Genomic DNA, 22,445 nt, shown 5'->3' with positions numbered 1-22,445 from the left:
ACTTAGCACTAGTGGGCATATAACCTTCCATATGCTGCTTCACTTTTCACTTTTCTGTATTGTGGCAGAAATATTAGAGCATCGAGACATTTTTTAATTATCACTCAAAAAGCAAGGCATAAATTTCTTTAGACAGAAATTGCTGCATTCTGAGATGCACTTTAAGTGCTCATTTCCTCTGTTACATAGTCTCTCTCTATAAACTAAAAACACTAGAATAAAGTAGAATTATTCAAAGGAACTGTAAAATTAAAATACACTGGAAGGGGAGGTGGTAGGGGTCTGCATCCTCCCACAGCTGAAAGCTAAGCTACTTGACAAACTTTGCAGTGGGCCTTAAGCACAGTGTAGATTAATTGAATAGATCAAAGTTAATTTCAAAGATGAATTTTAAAAACAAATAAAGAAGAACTAACTTTTGCAAAATTAGCAGTTTTTAGAAAATGGCAGATATATTTTACTTTGGGTCAGCTTTAATTTCTAAACAAGCCAGGACACAACACACATTAACAACTGCCATGCTTTATACAGATGAAAGCCACTGTGTGAGACAGTGCAGCAGCCCTCATAATATACTACAGTTACTCAGACAGAGATTAAAATGTCAGTCTCAATTAAACTGACCTTATTTTTTTTCATGTTTCCTGACTAAACACGCCTATTCCTTTCTCTACAAAATTTCAGAATGAGTTGTAAATTTTATTTATTCCAAGAGGTATTTCAGACCAAGAAAGTACCACCTTAAAATTAATCCTGTGAACTCTAAATATCAACATAATTTCAAACAAATAAACAAAGCCATACAATCACCTTTGGAGGTAGTTTTGATGTTGGTCATAGTTTTCGTAGGAGGCTTAGATTTCAATTAGTATTTTTCCAGTTTTTCATGAATATTTGAAAACAGCATTTTTATTATTTCACAGGAAACTAATCCAATAACATAAAAGCATAAACAAAAAAAATTAATTTTTCTAATAGAAAATAAATATACTCCACCTATCTTCTCAATTTACTATATTTTTGTTTCTCAAAAATTATGTTCATCATTTCTATTCATGGGTATATATTTTAAAGGAAGTATGGACTTTGAAACTAAGCAATCTTTCAAGGAAAAACACTGGAAATAGGAGAGCAAGAGCAAGGCACACCAACAGTTCAAGATGCATATATGTAAAGATTATTATACAGTGATGTAGCCTTTACTTATGTTTTTAGTAGAATAAACAAAAGGAGTCTAACATAGTCAAGGAGGAAAAACAGTGGTACTCATGTCAAGTAAAAATATTTTTTAGAAAAAACAATTACCAATACTGATATACAGTAACAAAGCAAAAGAGACGTATATGAGTAGGGAAATGCTGAATCAAAGTCTCCAGCTCTTTTTTAATGCGTATTAACTAATGACACCTCATATGTGAGGATAGCTCCATCTAGTCCTAAGGACAAAATACATACATTGGAGAGAAGTATCTCATTGAGTTCACAATATCACACCTGTGAATTACGGTTTTAAACTGCACTTTTTAGAGAGATGTATGAAAGCTTGAGTGCTCTCACAGCATTTAACAATGTTTAACAAATTCCTATATTGGTGAAGTATAATTATGCAAATCTTCACACAAAATAAATAAGCTAGGTACTTCACAGCATGCAAAAAGGTGTAACAAATTCTCATGTCAAAAAAGCTTTTGTAGGAAAACAAAAAACCTAAATTTTGCATTAGGTATACATTTCAGGGGAGTAGAATCAAGCAGTGTACATGAAATGGTCTCTTTATGGAAGTCACTGTTATGTGTGGCAGTACTGCAACAAAAACCCACAAACTTGTTACTGAGAACCATCACAGAGGTGGAAACTTTTCAGTTATACTTTCAAAACCAAATCTTTGTTTATTTGTAACCAGATAGCTGATGACCTTCATTGAGAGAAGCCTTAAACTTGACCTAGCAACAAAATTTAAATTTAGGAAACTGTATCACACCTGCAGTTTAAATGCATCCTCACCTTTCCTGACTGGCATATGGCCTATGTGAGAGGTTTGGGTGTCCTGTGTGCAGCCTCAGGCTGCTATGCTTCAGGAGCAAGTGTGATCATCCTTGTAGATTTAAAAAGTTCAGCTGTACCAGAAACCTTTGTGCTTCATCCATTCTCACAACAACAACTTTCCTCCTGCATGCGACTATTTCATCTCCTCAACATCCATGGGTATTACTAGATCAGCGTCATTATGATTACAGTAATATTTAGTTCAGTTTGGAAACTAGAACAAGGTCATGCTATGGTTCCACATCTATGTCATATTTCACAGAAAAACCTTATTACAATGATAAGAGTATCAGTAATTGCACAAGTACATATCAGAATGGGCTGTTAAAACATAACATTTAACAGTATCTGTTTATACACCTTCTGCATAATAACTATATTGCTCAGAATACATCTTATTTCCTACTCGCTCCAACTCAAAATAGGTTCTGCTAATAATAAAAACATACATTTTTTAAAACCAGTTATGCAAGACAAACGAATTCAAGTCAATAAATCTTTAGCTCACAGGTGAAGGTTTTCACTCTTCAAAATGGTAATTATTTTAAAACAATTTTAAGAAATGGGAAAATTAAAGCGAAAAGACTCGTGACAGACCATTCAAACCATGTTAAAGTGGGAATGTCTTCTAAAAAAATGAATGTTTTTATTCAGGCTGCCCTAGTACTGGTTCTGTAGCCCTAGACTCATAATAAACGGAACTTTAATCTAGGTACTCTTGCCTTGCAGTCCATCGTGCTTTCAGAGTTCAAAATAGTAAAGTAAAATTATGATTTTAGAAAAGATAAACACTTCTGACTGACTGAGTAAAATGATGCTAAGGAGAAAAACACAACAAACAGACCACAAACACCACAACATTCTATTTCATGTTTTACATAAGTGCTACAAACCTGAAAGATGCAAGCAGTCGAAACTGCACTATCAATGCTAATATACCTGCATAGTAACAGCTACTAGCTTTTCCTTTTAAGGTTTTTTTGTACGAATTTCAAGAAAAAAAATTAAGTCCAACATACTGAACTTAATTGGGCCCTCTTTCTGAATTAATTTCTTTTGGCTCATACACAGGAAGAATTCAGTGCATATTTCCACCAGCATGTTTCCGGGAAAGAACTGGGCACAACGTTTGTATCAATTCCAGCATCATTCATCTCAATTAAGCATCTGATGATCAAAATGATATTCAACTTATTTCTTACAGATCTACACTGGCATCCCAGAAAAGGCTATTCAGTATCCAAAGTGACAAATTTGGATCATTATGAGCTTTGTATGATTATTTTACGACTCTCATACCACAGATTAGTATCTCTATTTGGCTGTTATCTCTATAGCAGAGCAGCACACTAAACATGACATGCAATTGCAGGCACCTTCAGCTTAAATGCAAATCAAAAGCAGGAGTTCAGTAGAGGCACATCAGTAGTTACAAATTCTGTTTTGACAGTGGGTAATAAAAGACAAGATCTTGCAAAAATCTGAGTACATAAACAAAACAGTGTGTTTATAGCACCTAAAGAGCGCTTTTGGCAAGACCAGAGTTTTTCTAGGCTCAATGTACAAAGCACCTAGAAGAGACCAAAAATTAGATGAAGATAAGGGGGAAAAAACAGCAGAATCAGAGATTTTAGTCAAATGATTTCTTCATTACTTGATTCCCACTACAGAAGCCAACAGAGACTTCAAATGGATAAGTGAAGTTTTCCAGCTCCTCTGTCTTCTCAGACAAGTCTCCTCTCCTCCTGTTACCTCAGGGAAATGCTAGCAGTGCTTTGCAGTCATGCAAAATCATGCATCTGTAAGAAGCAATGAAGCTACAGTGAAGTCTTACAAAAGCAGCTTATAACTCCAAAATTGAACTTAAACTTGAAAGCTGTTTAAGTTTATATTTCAACTCTTTGTTTCACCCATGAAAGTTTCCACTTGTTGCTTAAAATAGCAGACGGAACATTTTTGTTTACTTCCACCCAAGAACAAAATTCCCTGAGATATCAAGGCAATGAAGAATATATATATGAGAGAATGGAACTGCTTCTGTGGCCAAATTAGTCAAGTACTTTGTATATGGAATTAAGTATACCAGGAAGAGCTTTCTGATGTCAATTTTTGCCTAGTAATAGAAAGTTATTATTGAATGCAAGTTTTGTATTCTTGAAAAAACTTACATAAAAAGAATAAGAAAATTATCTAAGAAATGCAGTTACTGTACGTATACTAACCTCTAAGTAGGCATAGATGCCCAGATAACTTAGCCTAGACTCATTCATCATTTTAAATGTAATTATATAAGACTCAGTGAACAAAGCTCTTCCTACTCCCGTTTGCTCATCACTGCAAGTTATCTGGTCTTTTGAGCAAACAAAAAAAACCAAAAAACTCACATAACTGTACATGATGACAAGAAGGGAATTGTGAGCTTCTAAAAACATAATATGTACATGTAAATGAAACTGAAGAGTAGTTATCATTTATGAAAGGCTCTGCCAGGCTCCTGCAATATGAACAAGAAGCATGAGTTTCAGAATGGTGCTTATATACACATGTATTTAGTTATTACTCCTGAAAGAAGGTGCCAGTAAACAATTTCCAACAGTATAATCTCTACCACAACTATGCATGAAGGGGTTTGCACTGTTGGTTTGGGTTTTTAAAAATGTTTTGCTGAGAATTTTGCTTTGCATTATGACTTGGAGTGACTTAACTTTTAATTCTTTCACACTGTTGTTTTTTGGGGGTTTTTTTATATGACAACACAAGAAATTCTTTTGTCTTTTAAATGAAACAGTAAAGCAAACAAATTCAAATTTTCAATCAATTGATTTCAACCCAAATTACTATATTTCAAGATTTTTTTTTAAGGTAAAACAGAGACCAAACCGAAACATCTTCTGTCAATTAAATATGTTACACTCAACCAGCAGGGAAAAGATGTGTAAATAAAGACTTAAATCTGAAAGAAAAGCCTATGCACAGAGTTTGGTTATCAGTCAGGCCAAACAATGTCCTCAGAGGCAGCACAGAATTGAACCCATGGGTTCAAGTGTTCATTTCTGACTTCCCAACGACACAGCTTAGACATGACTTTTCTTCTTGGCAGGGCTTTTCTCCAAAGGCTTTGAATGATGAACAGGAACAAGGTACACACAGAGACTGTCAGCCCCAGCTGTGTTCCTGCCCTTGCTTCACAGACAGTCCAGCTACTCCTGTGGTAGAACCATGATTTCTCCATGTTGTAGCTTTTGGGCAAAGCAGTGGTGACTTGAAAAGCCCAAGACAAAGCATGGCTCTTGGAAGGCTGCTCAGTGGTCAGTGCAGTGACAGCAGGGGATGCAGCTACAGGTCAGCCATCCCCCAAGTCACATGTGACTTCATGAGACACAGGCACTGGACCTTCCTGTTGAAGCTATACCATGGGATATGAAACACATGGAGGAATAAAACATCTGACCTACAATCAAGACAGAAAGAAGGATACTTGCTAAGAAACAAAGAGGGATGTGACAGCAAGGCTGCAGGTCTTGCTCAGGTATGTATGTAACTCAGGTGGTTACAAAAAATACAACCAGGATCTAAAAGCAATGCAAACCAGAAAAGCTATATGTTTGAGGAAGTTTCCGAGAAAAGGAGAAATCTGAAAACTCCTCAGAACAAGGCACCTGATGCTACCTTGTATGGCAAATAAATTATCTATTCTAAGCTAAAAGATTCCCCCTTCTTATCCAGTGATGTGTTTTATCTATGTGCAGGCACTGAGCTAGATTGTTTCTAAGCATTCCTGGTCCAAAGTCTTCTCTGGAGAACACATTTTTTGCCTGACCAACTCATATCTTGACCTGCAAAGATGTGAACTCAGCCCTTATGATAAAGAGCAAATCTACCCAATCTAAAGAAATTGTTTTCACTTTACTTCCTGAGAAAGCAGAACAACTATCTTTTCTGTTTCCTTTTCAATATTCAACCTGACTGCTTTCTACAGTCAAGAGTAATCCCATAGCAGAAACTCTTCCACTTGCCCCAAAAGGGGATTAGGACTTCTTGGAAACATTATCAAAATAAACAGTTTCCTTACTGTGTTTCAACAATGATTATTTAAGCCATGGAGTCAAAATGACTCAGAGGAATTGTACTTGTCATTGTACAATTTTCAGCATGATCTACAATGTGACTGGGCAGCAATGACCTGTATTAATCACAGGCCAAAGTATAATCTAGGTAAAATTAATGTACTGTGACGGTCTGGCAATTGCTGTCCATGTCCTCACCCCTTCTCCTGGCTTGCCAGACTACTGTGCTTATGGTGGAGAAGTGGTCTGCAACTGAGGAACACATTTTAAACAGAGCAGACTCAAACAGACTTAAAAAAAAAAAGGAATCAATTTGTCTGACTATACAGAGGAATTCTTTACATCTTGATTATGGCAAAAGCAATAAGGCAGAAGAGCACTGTTAAATCTACCCAGTCCCCTGTAAAAGAGCTTCCAAATGCCTTAATCCACAACCACCCTTGTGGTACTCACTTATTTCTCCAACATACACAATTTGCTTCTCTCCTGTGACATGCTTATGGTTCTGCTTGTAGTTCACATTAATGGTGAAACACATCTGCTATACTGACACATAGTACCGGCTTACATTTGTCACCAAAGGGTTTTTCAGCAATCCAGCTTGTGGAAATATTTGACTACCACAGTCTTATAGTTTAGCAAGAAATATACAGAAGCCTCAGAAATAACAAACAGTTTCAAGAAAGAAAACTGTAACAGGTGGCTGGGAAACTGGAAATACACTTCCAAACTATTTCCTCAAGCTAAACACCCAGAAAAAACCACAAACATATGACCCACATCAGGGTCAATGTTTCATTGGATTAGCTGACACAGAATTATAACAAATTTTTGGGAGGAGGGGAGGGTTTTTGTTAAAAATTAAACCCTTTTGTTAAAAATTAAACCCTTGAAGATTTATTAGTAACCAGCAGTTTACAAACTCACAAGTACTTTGGGATACAGCTGCATCCTACCATGATAGAGTCATGTTAAAATTATATACAAAGACTTCCGGGAGCCAAAACTTGACATTTCTCCCTCCTTGAGAAGTGCCTTTGTGAATGCTTACACGTTTCCAAGTCAGGGACACATGCTAGGGAACTATTTCAACATCACTTTCCATTATCTCATGCCTGCCATTGCCCCCAGGTTCCCACACCGCACAATCAGACAACTTGCTCTGCCTGGTGGAAACTAAAATATCTGTCTAGATTTTCAAGGCATAAAGGTAATGCCAATGTTTGAAAGCACTGCATTTCAGATTTATGAATGACAGAAATTTAAACTTCCCCAATTCCTTCTCATTGACTAGAGTCATTATAAACTCTCTTGGGTGGCCAGCCTGTCTCTGCAGTAAGCTAACTATCCTCAGCTCCTTTTTCTGAAAATTAACTAAACCTAGAGGATTAATAGGAACAGCAAAGGGGAAATCTTATTGCACTAACTCTGAAAATTAGACATCTGCTGTTTAAGCTAGAGAGGTAGTAATAGAGTTGTCGTAGAACAGCAGAGATGTATAGGTCATGCCTGAAAAATCAGGTAAGTTCCCTTAACTGTAGTTAGTTGAGTAATTTTTACAGGCTTTGTCAGAAGAGTAAAATTACTCAGGCCAGACTTATTTCTTTCACATTTCTTATTGAAGTTGTTATGTAATAAAGTCACTTGGTAGCATCCAAAGTTTTGAGTATTTCAGCTCAACTCTCATTACAACAATTTCAAGGAACTCCTGAAATACAGGATTGGCATTCAAAGCATTTAAGTATCAACAGGGGAATTCACAAATCACTACTTACACGCTTGCTTTTCCAGTATGGGAACTGCAACACTTAGCTGGCATTTTCAGTGACTTCCATCTCAGAAAGATCAACAAACAATACAGAAAGAACCAAAAGTGTATAACACCAAGGGTGTGCAAAAGGAAAACAAAGCAGCTGGTACACATGTCTGCTTACAGAGTGCCTTTTTTTCCCCTCAAGAGGCCTAAAGAGCTTCAGCTGTAGTTATTTAAAATTCTCAGGGGTGGCAGAAGCTGAGTGCACACAGTTGCTATTCTGTAGATGATTTCAGAGGAGCTACAAATTGATGTAAGTAACGGTGAGCTAACAGGACACGGCTAATTCATAACCACCCTGATGTTAGCACACATTTCTTTACATTAACCTCCTGGGGATAAAATGTCACAATACACTTCTATGGTTGTTTGCACATGATATTTACAATTAAAGAAGAAAAACTAGCCTTTCAGTCAAACGTACTGTGCATATTCAATTTTGTATCATCTTGTGGTGACAGTACAGACTCAGGAACATAATTTCCTTATTTCAATCACCTTTTCTTTGCATGTATCTGAAATTTTTGTTTACTTTATATGACCATGAATTTAGGTGGAGTTCAGATGGCTAGCAAACAACTATTTTGCAACTGAGAAAAACTTTAGTCATTTATCCATTTTAAGGAATTAAGCACTACATTTCTGCTGAAGCCATTTTCACATATTTACAAAATATTCCAGCGGACATAACATTTCACTAAATCCAGATAGTAAGAATTTAGAAGCAAAGTAAAGCCTTGCTTCTAAATAATGCAGTCAAATAACTTATTAATATCATTGAAAACCCAAGCAGTTTTCAACAGCCTACTGATAAGAGTCACTAGTTACTCATCTTTTTGTTCTATGTATTACTCAGCTCTCAATCACCTCTCAGCTCTGTCCAAATATTGCTGGAATGATAAAATGCCAAAACAACACAAATCCATCATTAATTCTACTACTAATACAGCTATACTACATCAAGGATCTTTCACTCTTACAGGCTGATTCAGAATATGACTTTCTTACCTTCACATGCACAATACAAGAGGGATTCCTTCCACAGAACCTCAATTCCATTCCGTGTGTGACATTTCACTCAAGTTTCTCCAATAGTTCATGTTTTTTTCCACATTTGACATCTATTAACAAAACCAAAACTTCCTACCCAAGGTTTTATGAATAAAAACCTTTATTCTTATGATTTTCTGAGTAATTATCTATATAGAATGTTTATTCCAGTTCCATGATTCTCACTAGTCTTAATATATATATGGATCACTGCATTAGAAACAAGCTTGCAGATAACATATAAACAAGAATATTTGGAAAAATTACATACAGCTAACGAACAGAAGAAAAAAAAGACAAGACTAGAAATTCAAAAGGGAAGTTATAATCTCCAAATGAAAGGTTCTGGTCTGGTTCTTACTCTGAACTAGGATCAGAGGAAGAATATTGCTTAAGCTTATCTTCGTATGAAAATAGCTACACATATTATAGGTTTAATCTCATTTAAATTAATGTAATTTAACAGCTGCAAATAATTTGGGGATATTTATTTCAATTTATTTTTCTTAAGTTGATTAGGACAGGCCTTGAAGTATATTTTGCACACGTACACTCCAAGCACATCATTAGCTAAAACAAGACCAACTGGCCACACTCTTCTAACATTTCTGTTCCAATTTAACCAAGAGAGAGTAATATCTTTGGTAGAAAAAATGGAAAGCTCAAAAAAATTATAGAGAAACACACAAGTAAAACTGAGCAGAAAAAAGTCCTATGCTTTTCCTTGCCTGAGCTTAAAAAATAATTTAAAAAGTAAAAGAAAATTAAATATAGACTAAAGTGAAACCTCTATTTGTCCAAATCCAAAATAGAAAGAATACCCAACCTTTAGGTTAACAGTATTTGGTGTCACCCCACACTTAAAAGTCAGATAGAAACAGTCGGTGTATATATACAACTACAAATGTAAGAATGCTCCTATAGTGCTTCCTCTTTATCTTGTACCTTTTAAGTTTAACCTTCTCCATGAGCTAGTCAAGCATGACTAGTGAAACTTTTCTGCATTTAGTCATTGCTCTTAATCATTAATAATCCAGGGCACTTGGAATTTAAGACTGGGAGAGGGGGAGAAGAAGAAAAACAGGAGGGTAAAAGGAAATATCAGCACTACAGTTTTCTAGCAAACACATTCAGGCTCAAGCTTAACCTAAGATCTTAATCATTAGACTTCTCAAATGCCCTACAGAAATGTTTCTTTTTAGTACTTCTGTCAAAAAACTATGGCAATTATCTTATATTCCCTAAACCGACAACATTAACCTGCAACTGGCCATGAGTCAGGTGCGAGAATTTTCACAATCCATGCAAAAATTAAATTAATAATTTAACATTGTAGATTCAAGTCACTTACCAATGAGTCCACAAAGCCATGAATTTGTTTACTCTCAGGTCAGGAGCAGCAGCATTACCAATTGAAAAACGAAGTGAAAGGCCATCAAATGCTATTATTACAGTAGTAAAAAATAAATATATATAACAGAAAATAGCTGCTCAGTCTAAAAAGAAACACAACCTCAGCTTCAAGCACCTGGTCAATTAAAAAAAAAAATTATAAAATCAGAGTAATTCAAAGGACCAGTATGGAAATCCAGGGTTTCAGTAGCCCAGCATTAAGATTCAGAAATACTCTCCTTAATGGCATTGCAACACCGAATTCTAACTAGAATCAGAAAGCAGATTCAGAGTCATACAAGTCACACAACCACAAAAGACTGCAGCCCAAGCGTCCTCAGTATTCTAGTGTTCTTGGTACATAATAACTTATTCTCACTGGATATTGATTTATGCGAGCCATCTCCAGGAAATGTTTCCATCTGGTAAATCAAAAGGATACGATTTTGGGGTTGTGTCTGCTTTTTGATTGGTTGGTTTGTTGGTTTTTTTTGGTGGGGGTTGTTGTTTTTAAGGGTTTTTTTTTTAAAGGGACCTTTGCTTTCCTTACCTTCTATAAAAACAGTGCAACAGCAAAATTTAAGAGAAGCAGAAGCAAGACTGTACAGCTGCTGTAAAAGGGATGCCTTATTCCTAGAAACAAACCAATCCATCCAGCAACAACATATCAAATGAAAGAAGTTGATCACATCTGACACAGAAAAGGATACTAATCACCTGCATGACTCCCTGCACCATGGAAAGTTTCCAACTGATGTAACAAGGATAAGACCTATGCATACTAATACTAGAGGGTTGCTAGGTATTAGTTATTTTGTGACATTAAAAAGTACATTAAAATTGTTTCAATTCCAATATTTTCTTCTTGGAAACAACATACATGATCATATTTATCTTTGAAACTCCATTTTCTTAGCTTGCAAATATGACAACTTAAAACCGTGAAAATATACTAAAACTGGGAAGGAAATTAGGCAAGATGAGCTTTTTCGTGTCCTATTTTATTTCAAGTTAATTTGAGATAATTTTTTTCCTCCTTATTGTTGCTGTCAGCCTACAAGAGTCACATAATCATCATTCTTTCATTTCAGGCATTTAAAAGTTTGATTTTGCCATAACCATAATTCCAGAGTAGAATTCAGCAGCAGATTTCAGTGCCCTGAAAAGCTTCAGCATGTAAAGCTTCAGCCTACTGATATATTTATAAATCTTTTGTTGGCCCTGGCTGGACACCAGGTGCCCACAAAGATGCTCTATCACTCCCCTCCTAAACTGAGCAGGGGAAAGAAAATGAAGCATGAGACTCAAGGATCAAAACAAGGGCAGGGAGAGATCACTCACTGACTGACATCATGGGCCAAAGAAACTCCACTTTGGTGACAAGCTGTAAAATTTTCCCTGTCAGAATTGGAGTAGGATAATAAAGATTAAACCCAAATCTTAAAAACATTTTTCCCCCTTGATCAGGGGAAACTCACAGTTCATCACACATGACCTCTAATGCACCTTCTTCCTCAAGGGGAAGAAATCCTCACACTCTTCCCCTGAGGGACAACTCCTCATGTTCTTACCATGGGGTCCCTCCCACAGGAGACCATCCTCTACCAGCTTCTACAAGCTGAGTCTGTCCCATAGACTGCACTTCTTCATGAACTGCTCCAACTGTCCTCTGCAAGGTCACAAGCAAACCTGATCCAGGCTTTTGTGACAGAAAATCTGCTCCAGCATGGGCTCCCCTCCCTGGGCCCACAGATCCTGCCAGAAGCTTCACAGAGTCAGAGTCTCCTCCAAGCATCCCCTGCTCAGGCATAGGCCTCCTGCATGGGTTGCAGGTGGATATCTGCTCCATCATGGATCTCCAGGAGCTGCAGGAGGACAGCTGCTTCACCAGGGGCTGCTGGGGAATCTCTGTCCTCCTCCTTCTTCTTCACTGAGCTTGGATCTGCAGAGCTGCTGTCCTGCACAGTAACATTTTCCCCTCTTGAATGTGTTATCCCAGAGGTGCTACCACCATCACTGATGGGCTCAGCCTTTGTCAGCAGTGGGACTATCTCTGAGCTGCCTGGCACTGGCTTATTCTGACATATGAGAAATTTCTAGCAGCTTCACAAAGAGCCTGCCCCTGCATCCCCCCGCTACCAAAATCCAGCCACGTGAACCCAATAATCGTTTTCTTTATCTTGCTTGCCTATTTTTGCCTCTTTAGCATTCTCTTTGGCAAACAAACACAGCTTTCATTGAGCTGAGTGAGAATGAAAATTACTGGCTCAGTAGTGAACAGTATAAACACCGTCTGCTGCTTCTGAAAAGTACAGTTCATCTTCACCTTCCATATACTTGCTTTCACAAAACAACTGAATTTTTTGAATGGAGATATGGAACAGGAGGAAAACTAACAGTCACTCACATTTTTATTTGAAAGTCTTAGTAGGCCTTGTGCTTTTCCAGTGAAAGCTACATGTGGGACTGAAAAGGAAAAACCTGACAATCCAAGGCACATACCTATGACTGTCCATCAACAGGACAGTCAGACACTGCCTTCAGACTTGTTGATGCATCCTCATATCATACTGTAAATTAACACCAAGAAAAAGGAGAACCAATACATGTGCCCAACAGATCTTCACCAGCCAGTAGCTATTGAACTGTAGTGTCCAGAAATGGGAGCTACAAATTGTACTCATTGCTTTTCTATGAGTTCCCTTTGCATTGTATAGCAGTGTTTTTGGCAAGCATTTTCTACAGCACACTCCTTTACCCCTCGAGTTGTAGTTCTGTAAGTTTCTCTTTCACACATATTTACTTCAATGTAGACCTTTCACCAGTGTTTGCTCTAAAGTCATTCTTTGTTGGTTTTTTTTTAATACTGTTTCCAGACACCAGAGTTCAATTTCTTGTCTCTTGCAGTGGAAATAATTTTTTTCTTCAGTGATTTTTTCCATCTCTTTCACAGAAAATACAAGACAATTTTATACAAAACAATGATCAGGAAAATAATACTAAGTTTCCAGAAACAAAGAAATCGAGAAGTCTCCCCTGCAAGCCTCCAAACTAGATTTACATTTCCTTAAATTTCCTTGAATTTACCTCAGCAGCTCCAAGCCTAAGAAGAATACAGTCCTTTTTTCCAATCTCTCCTTAAGAGACGCTGCTAAACTGACTTTACTCAGATGCTATCTGAGCTACTAGATGCAATACTAGTTCTGCAATAGATATTTCAGAACAATATTTACATAAATAAATAGTCCAGGGATCATTTGTCTTCCAAGAATACTGGAAGTAAGACACTCAGCATTTCTTCACTGCTGTCTTTTGTAATGCTCTTTTAGCCTTTATTGCAGAATTTTCTCTAAGATTTCCTAGTTAACAAAGCCACACCACCATGCTAATAAAAGGAAATACAAAGAGATAAAACATGAAAAGAAATTTAAAACTTCGACTGCTTGAAAATGGTAACGTTGACACTATGCAGAGGGCTCTCAAAGGCTCTCCAAGAAGAGGGGCTCTAACAAGAGAAAGTTGCAGAGGTGTGGCCTTGCATGCCATTGCATATTCAGTATTTATTTCCTCCCAGTTATTACCAGCAAGACAAACAGTCCGGCAAGGGCAACCACAGATGGTCTTCTGGATGGTGGGGGCACTGCTAGTAAAGAAATATACTGCTATAGTACACAGAAGAAGCAGCCTAGACATCTAGCAAAGCACCATAAAGAAGCCACCCACTTCATGACGAGGAGGAAGAATCCACAAAACAACCTTTTCTCCCCAGGAAACCATTATGTCCTTCCCAAGCTGTCTACCACAGGCATGTTCTCCACTCAGCACCTAGGGTCACATGGTTCCATTTTTTTCTAGGTCTTTCACAGTTTCCCCTTCTTTTCTCTGTCCTGTATGTATACAAGAGTCACAGGCTCCTAGGATACTCCCTTCAGACCTCCCTCTTACAAGTACTGCCCCTCCTTTGACTACCCTCTTCATTCCCTTAATTTATGGTTTTATCATTCTTGCCCTCCACCTGTCCTTATACTTTCTTCTCACACAACCTTTTTTCAATGCAATCAGCATCCTTAGAAGCATAGCTCCCCCTAAAGATTTATAAGCTTTCACTATCTCAATATCTATCAGAGGTAATAACATCAATCATAGATTTGCAGTGCCAGGCCTTTCCGTTTTTTTCAGTGTTCCTTGGATATTTTACACTTTCACACTCCTTATCCCTCCTGATTTTTGTTTATGCATATGTGTAACTTCCCTTGTGTGCCTGTTATCAAGAGAGATGACAAGGTAAAATGCAAATACTAATCCACTCCAATGAAAAATATGCTTCCACTGGTGAAAAAGCAGAGATAAAGCACTGTCTAATTCTGCCTTCATAAATTTGGAGTATTTGCTGTCCAGCTAATCCTGAAACCTACTTAGGGTTTTCCAGCACTTGCATTGTCAGGGCTGAAGAACAATAATACTTTGAGAGAAGATGCAGCAGTTTACATTGAAACATTATTATCAGAGATAAAAATCTCTAGAGTATTACACAGAATGATGTCTTTTTTTTTCCGAGGAGACACAGTGTGCTGCAATTACTTTGTTCAAAGCACCTATGCACCTTTTTACAGCAACTGGAGATGATTAATAAGAAGAGAACGCTGAAATTTTCAAGTTCTGTTCTTTTATGACAGTTTTGAGTATTTGCATTACTCCCCTTCTTTTTAAAAAGTTCGTTTCTTAATCCTTCAAATAGTTCTTACAATTGTGCTTATTACATATTGAGATTGAATTCTCCTACTAATTGCCTGCAGTGAAGTTCGAAAGGATTTGTTGCTATAGCAATACTTCGTGTTGATTCAGAAATTATTGATAAAAGAAGTGGCAATTAGCACTATTAATTTTTACTAGAGAAACATGGAAAAGTGCTAAAAGGCTTCTGTCCCAAAAAAAAAAAAAAAAAAAAGGGCAGTAAGATTTTGCATGGGTGACCAATATAGAGCTTGCAGCTATAAAAGCAAGCATAATGGATATTTCATGCTTCAGTACATGCAGTATGAATACTGCTGCCTTAATACCTCGAGACAGACTATGTCTCTGTTGTGTTGCAGGAATTCCCATAAGACCACCAGGATGTGTCTCCTTTCACACATAATGGAACCCTGTGGGACAAGTTCCTTGTCCTTATGGGACAAGTATCAGGAAGGGCAATTGAATACTTTTCTCTACAGCTTTGACACTGTTCTTTCAGTGTTTTGCAGGGACCTTTCTTTGGCATTTTTAGTGAATGGAAGTATGTTGCTTCAAGATAATGACCTGCTTATTCTCATCACCGATTAACAGCCATGAAGCAGACAAGTGTTTTCCAGGTCAAACAAAACCAAAAGAGGTAATTAATTTTCTACACCAACACCGATATTATCTCACCAAATTATTTGGTTTTGTGGTAGCCCAGGACCTTCTACAAGGTATTTAAATTTTTGTGGTTTTTTAAAGGCTTGTTTTGTTATTTCCATCCTAGAAAGGATACAGAGAAAGGCTCTATGTGACTGTAGTGCAAGGCTGAAGAAAATGGAATGCTTTGCTTCTTCAGTATGTATCTAGTAAGATTTTTAAAATGTGTGATTTGACAGCCTTAATAATGTATTTCCCACTATTAGAATCCCACACAATTACTGAACTCAAATTTACTTATTTCATAATGAAATAATGAAGGCTTTTTATAAATCCTTCTGGATGATAGATAACATTTTTCCCCTTCAAAACGGTCAGGTTTATTTCCTTTAGGTGCTACAGCTGATACCTCAGACCTTCATGCAGGAATGTTGGGAGGTTTTCTTAAAACCCATTAATCCTAGATGCTAGAAGGGTCTTCTCCTAATCATGAGAAGGACAGAGGGGAACAAAGAGGCTGCAGGACGATGTATGTTGTCACGACTTTACACATTTGACCTGAAAAGTTGTCCCTCCATACTTCAACATGGAGTCTTAAAGGTCCAAGAAGAGCCCTCAGCATCTGGCTCCAGTCCACCTAATGCTGTCAAATAAGGTAGTAGTGGACAAAATGTTACACATAAACACAGCTAGAGCTCAGCAGGGAAACAATATCATACAAAGCCCTGTGGCCAACCCCTGGCACCAAGATTAGATTGTTTTCTTTAAGAGAAGAGATGTACACACAGAGACGTGTCCTAGTAACTTCAAACATCTTTTTTAATCCCTTCCTTCCAAATTTCTGTGGTCTATGAACTTATTTGCATGAGGTAAACTTTTGACTTTTCTTATTATAAACATTTGCATGCCATAATTAATCTTCTTCCCATGGGAATAAAGAAGGACAGATTATCATCCAAATAAAGTGAGAGATTAACCTTACACATCATCACACAGCCTTCTTATCCAGAGAGGGAAAGGAAAAATATAGAAATTATAGAAATATATATCATTATAGAGCACAAGTCTATCAACTTCCTGAATGTAATTGAACAATCCTGGAAGCTCCCAGTCACATTCACTACCCCTACAAGAACTGTCTACAAACTTGCAAAGCAGCCACAACCTCCTGGAGATCGAGACTAGGCCTAATGCCCACAACAGAGAACAGACAATTTATCAGAACTTTGGTGTTCGTGACACTCTGATACTGTGGATAAAGTGTTATATTGCACTGGGCTAAATGGACAAAACCTTGAATTTGCTTGCAGGAAATTGTTTTAAATTAAACAGGGTTTTTTTTACTCCATCTTTAGAGAGAAAAGAGAGAAGGAAAGGTGGCATTGACAAGTATCTGCATTTTCAAATCATACCCAGGAAAACATTTTCTGATAATCCATACTGAAACTGTATTATTATTTCTCTGTAACTATCTCCATCAAGATTAATTTAGAGAAGTATTAAACTACCTCTAGCTCTCATTGCAGCAACTGATTATTTATCATTTGTAATATAAATGACATCTTATGTTTTTCCAAAGATTTTCCAACCACAGAAAAGACTGTGCCTTCAGTTTGCAAACATTTAATAAAGAAACTCACTTAAGGCTTCCATCCTTTATACCAACAGATGCCTCTGGCATGAAATTACATACTTAAAAGATGCAAGGGGGTTAATCGTTCATCTCTGCCTATTTTAAAGTCACTAATTTCAACATTTTACATTCACAAGAATGGATTCTCTCTTTGCCCTCACTGAATCTCCTAGCCAGGCGTGCATGGACAAGGTTGTGTTCTGCTGGCACTCAACCAAGGCACAAGAAATAGAAAACACTGCAGCCTGCTCTTATCCTCTCTTAAAACAAAAATAAGACATAAACAACTCCTGAGCATGAAGTCTTAATCTAATCATGGTACACCAGGCTTATACTAAATGTATTTATAATGTTTTGCACCCCAACACCGTCAGGAACATAGCCTGGTATATGCTGCAACACTGTTGGGTAGACGGGAAGGCACAATTCGTGCTCGTAGAGGTGCAAGTGATGGACACTCTCCCAGCACCTCTGACAGTTTCAGATGTACAGCAACCCATGCAGCCCAGCAGAACTGATATTCTTCAATAGAGAAGAGACACAGAACAAAGTGACAGAGAATGTAGCAAAACTGTTGAATGGATTTGCGAAATTGATAACTTTTGGTGTTACCAGGCTCTTTATTTTTATTGCAAGTTTACAGATCCATTTAAACATCTGATACAAATTCACTAACTATGGTACTTAAAAACAGATAAGGATACTGAGATGGAATTGCATATCCTCCCCCACATAATCTTAAAGATAATGTTCCTTATTTTAAAGCTTAATTATATATCTTCGCTAAATGAGTATCTGCCATTACAGTAAGGGATACCATTAATATTAGTAAGCCTTCCATCGTATTTTGTACTAAACTAAGCAGCCATGCGTTTACATGCACTGAGCAGAGCCTTCATTGCCTTCAAATATTGCACAGATACTTTGTCTTCTCCTCAGAACACCACCTCCTCTTAATGGCAAACAAGACGTAATACGATAATGAATAATATTAATTAAGGTCATCCAGATCACTTCAAACGTTTTCCTAGAGTCAAGCACCTTTTGCACCCCTTCCTTTTTGAGTCACATAACACTGCGTAAGCACAGTAATTGCTGGCACAAAGTACACAATTAGGCTGTCTGCTACAATGAAGACTGAGGGAGAATAGAAGATATGAACATAAGAACCGTAACACTGTAGCATTCACGTGGAAGAAATTTCCACATTAGTCATCACAAGATTTTCTTCAGCATTTCAGGATTTGACCCTGAAAACATTCATAGCATTAAGACTAAAATCCAAATACTAATTCAAGAAAGGGAGGAAGGATAGTTTTAGAGTAGCTACTATAGGTTAAGAATGTAGAATGTAGTAAGTGTGACAATTTTTTAGACCAGCTTACAAATTAACCAAGACATTTTACTCCTTAACACTAATACCTAGAACTGCAATTTAAGGCACCATTGAGCACCGTGTTTATGATGTTTCATATGGGCATGGTTGGTTTTCACTATGAAAACCTACCTCTGAGACTGCTGCTCTAAAATACATTAATAAGTTGTTGGATGCAGATTATATTACTATGAGTAAGATGATTTTTTTTTTCAGTAACAGAAAGAAAAATGCACTGTACTTGACAATATACAGACGCATGATAAAATGCATGCGATCAGCTCCCTCCAGAAAGTTACTATTCATCTACTTGAAAATGAGATAAATTTACACCTCATGACAGTTTCTGTAATAAATTAGGTTAGGTTCTATTTCTTTTGAATTAAACGTGAAAACATACAAAACTGAATTTCTGATTTTGATGGCAAAATGTATCTGGTAGAAGAAGAGAACACACAACATGTTTTGAGATAGCTGCCAGTAAGTCAGATGAATTCCATACTGGATTATCCCTGGAGCATTTCATATCTTTGTTACTAAAATCCAGCAAAACTGCTACATCCAAAGCAGTCCAAGAGAATTGTTTTCAGTGTTTCAGCTCAAGTCAACAGATTCTTGTTCCCTTTTGCTGGAGTTACCCTGTTAACATGCACATGACACTGAAATAAAAGCACATTACTTTGAATGAGATTCAGCACTGGAAAATGTAGTCTTCATATTGCTCCATAGGACAATAACGTACACATAAAAGCTACTGGTAATAGCAGAGCTATTAGAAAAATAAACAACTCAGTGTATTTTTTAAAAAATAAGAGAGCACAAAACACACGATATCAGAAAACCCTACAATACTTCTTCCATGCCATGGAAAATTGGTACTGTATGAGCAATGTGCTCGCTTCCAAGCCGAGGCACGTTTCTGAAAGCCATCAAACCAGGCTTCCATTCCGGAAAAAGCAGCGTTCCCTACTGCAGTCCTGGTCCAACACAAGTAAGCAAATCAAACACTGCCAGATTAAATAGAGGCAGACAAAATAAAATCAATATATCATTCACCAACTTTGAGGTGTATAGGCAGGTAAACAAGCAAACAAACAGTAGAAATGCTTCAGTCAATGCAGGATGCAAACACAGGAAAATATATCCCTTGGACAAAAACATCCTCAGGACAAGTCCTGGCTTTTGCTTGCTGTTTTTAAAGTTTCTCGACCTGTGTCAGCAATACTGAAGTTATAGTACTTCTGTCTGCGATTACTTCTATATATGGTCAGCACAGATATTAGCTGGGATTTGCGTTTTTCCAAAGTAATCCCAGGCAATCAGAAGGCAGTTAATCAGTATGAAAACCCACATGAGCGGATCCATAGCCCTGCACACGAGTCCATTTGGGTTTCTCTGCCGCGACACTTACACAGCGAAGGGAATACGGCTAGTTCTGGTTTTAAGTAAACACTCGGGCTCGGCTTCAGGCGCTCCTGTGGGTGCGCTGGCAGCGCACACCCTACCCACCGATGCCTTCCCAAACTCCAGCCGCACGACAGCCCGCGCTCCGGGGCGCAGTCCCGAGGAACCTCGTTGGATCCAGAGCGGAGCGGACACGGCACAGCCGCGGGGACTACCGAGCACCTGCCCGGGGGAGGCCGCGCACTCCTCGCTGCCCCGGCGGCACCAGCCCGACAGCGGGCGGCACGTCGAGCCCCGCTCCGGGCTCGGGGCGAGCCGCCAGAGGACGGGACGCCGCACCGGGCAGCCGCGATCGCCGACCCCACCGACCCAGGCGCGCACGGCGGCGGCCACGCTGCTCGAGGGGCGCAGCAGCCCCCGGGAGCGGCCGCTCCTCCGAGTGCCCCCGGAGCGGGGCAGCCCCGCCGCGGTACGCGGAGCCCTCCGGCGGCCGCCGCCGCTGCCACAGCCTCGGCCCCCCGCCCCGGCTGGACAGCGGGTTCTGCGGCTGCTCAACCGCTTCGAAGCACGGACAGTCCGCACAACTTTCCCCGCGGCGAGCCCCGCCGCGCTGCCGGCCCGGGCTGCGCCGCACGCCGCTCCCCGCCGCTGACACCCGCGCACGCTAGGGAGGACAAACGTACAAAAGCTCCTCAGACCCGCCCGAAGCCGCGTTTCTCCTCCTTCCTACCTGCCCGGTTCCCGGCGACCCCAGACCGCCCGCTCCGCGCCGAGCGCTGCCTGCGACGCCCAGGTGGCGTTAGGAGCGCGCTTCCCACGGGCGGCGCGCCCCCGGCGGCCGGAACATCCCCCGCCGGGCGCCGCCGGGAGGAGGGCGCTCCGCACCCGCCCGCGACACCGACACCGCCGACACCGCCGCACCTGTGTTCGGGCAGCGGCACCGCCCCTTCAGTCCCGGCCCCTGGGTGGGCGGGGGCGCGCCGGGACCGCTCGCCCCACGCCCGCCGCCGCCGCCCTCCCCATGCAGCCGCCGCACGAGGGACACCCCGGCTCCGCCGCCCGCCGCGCCGCGCCGCTCATTGGCCCGGCCGCGGTGACCTCACGGCGCCCGCCCCGCCCGCCGACCCCGGCCCGCCGCCTGCCCGCCGGCTCCGCGCCGCCCGCCGCGCCGCCGAGGTGCGAAGCGGCGTGCCCCGACGGCCCGCGGGCGCTCCGGGCTGCGGCGACATTGCGGCGGGGACGAGAGAGAGGGAGTCTGCCCGCAGCCCCCGCCCCGGGGTGCAGGGAGGTAAAAGCAGAGGGTTGCCAAAATCGTCCCTCGCCCTTGCCAACGACCTGCGAAGTAACGAGGACTCGCAGAAGATGAGGTTATGTGGGAAAGCCTTCCCTCAGTCTGCGATGGTTTCTTCTCTCGCTTTTTCTTCCCCTTTCCCCTCCCCCCGCCAATTTTTTAATCTATTTTTATTAATTTTAATTGAGACGTGTAAGCAGCTATTGCTTGAAGATTGTGGTCCTGTTTGCGGAGAGCAAATCATTTTCTGTTGCATATTAAATATGCTTCTTAATGAGACATCAACCAAGTCACATACCCTCATATAGCTCTGTAATATATATTAATACGATATTTATTCATTACCATCAAGTTTTCGAAAGGTCTGCTTAAAATATTCTCTTCTCTCAGCTAATCAGGGTGTGCTACAAACTCATAGGAAGCCAAATAATTTATTAATATATGCTTTTACTCCATTAAAACAAGAAGACTGCAAGAAATCTGCATTTTAAAAGATCCTGTAGAAGTATGTGATAACTTACTGCATCAAATTGAGGTGTCTCACACTGCCATGTTTCTTCTGTCCTAAAAGATTAATAGATTTAAATTCCAATCCTTCAACACAAAAGAAGTTCAGCGTTTAGCAGTTGTTTTTGCGAGCAGCCTTACTGGCCGCCAAGTTGCTATGGCATAAGGGAGCAGGGTGTGTTCTGCTTGCCTGCTTGTGTATTTCTTGGCTAGGTGTAAGAGAAAAGTTACAAAGTAGTGCTCTGGAGAACAGAAACAAAAAGCGGTGTATCCTTTCGAGGGCACCAATTCTCTATTCATCTTATAAATCTTATATTATCTACTAGCTTCAGAATAAAATTTTACAGACTTGGGGGCCGTTTTTTATCCTATGTGTTCGGTGAGGAAGAATCACCTGCGCCCTATGTCCTTACGCCAAGGTTTTCACAGCACATGCCATAGGATCCTTCTTGGCTAGCAGCCACAACCAGAGCCTGTGAAAGAATATGTAA

General features: G+C 39.6%; 1 protein-coding gene across 2 annotated transcripts in view; it reads right to left on the bottom strand.

The window, feature by feature from the left end:
* The window catches only part of CHRM3 (cholinergic receptor muscarinic 3), a 266,270-nt gene extending 245,335 nt beyond the window's left edge, over positions 1-20,935 (bottom strand). For both annotated transcript variants that reach the window (XM_088161547.1, XM_014890699.2), the window contains exon 1: positions 20,887-20,935. The gene's annotated coding sequence lies outside the window, so the exon portion shown is untranslated. The remainder of the gene's footprint in view (positions 1-20,886) is intronic.
* Between the last annotated feature and the right edge of the window lie 1,510 nt (positions 20,936-22,445).

This window comes from Sturnus vulgaris, chromosome 3, assembly GCF_052056855.1.
Source record: "Sturnus vulgaris isolate bStuVul1 chromosome 3, bStuVul1.hap1, whole genome shotgun sequence".
Taxonomy (NCBI): Eukaryota; Metazoa; Chordata; class Aves; order Passeriformes; family Sturnidae; genus Sturnus; species Sturnus vulgaris.
The sequence above is the reverse complement of the archived record's forward strand: the minus strand, read 5'-3'. Positions and strand labels throughout refer to the sequence as shown.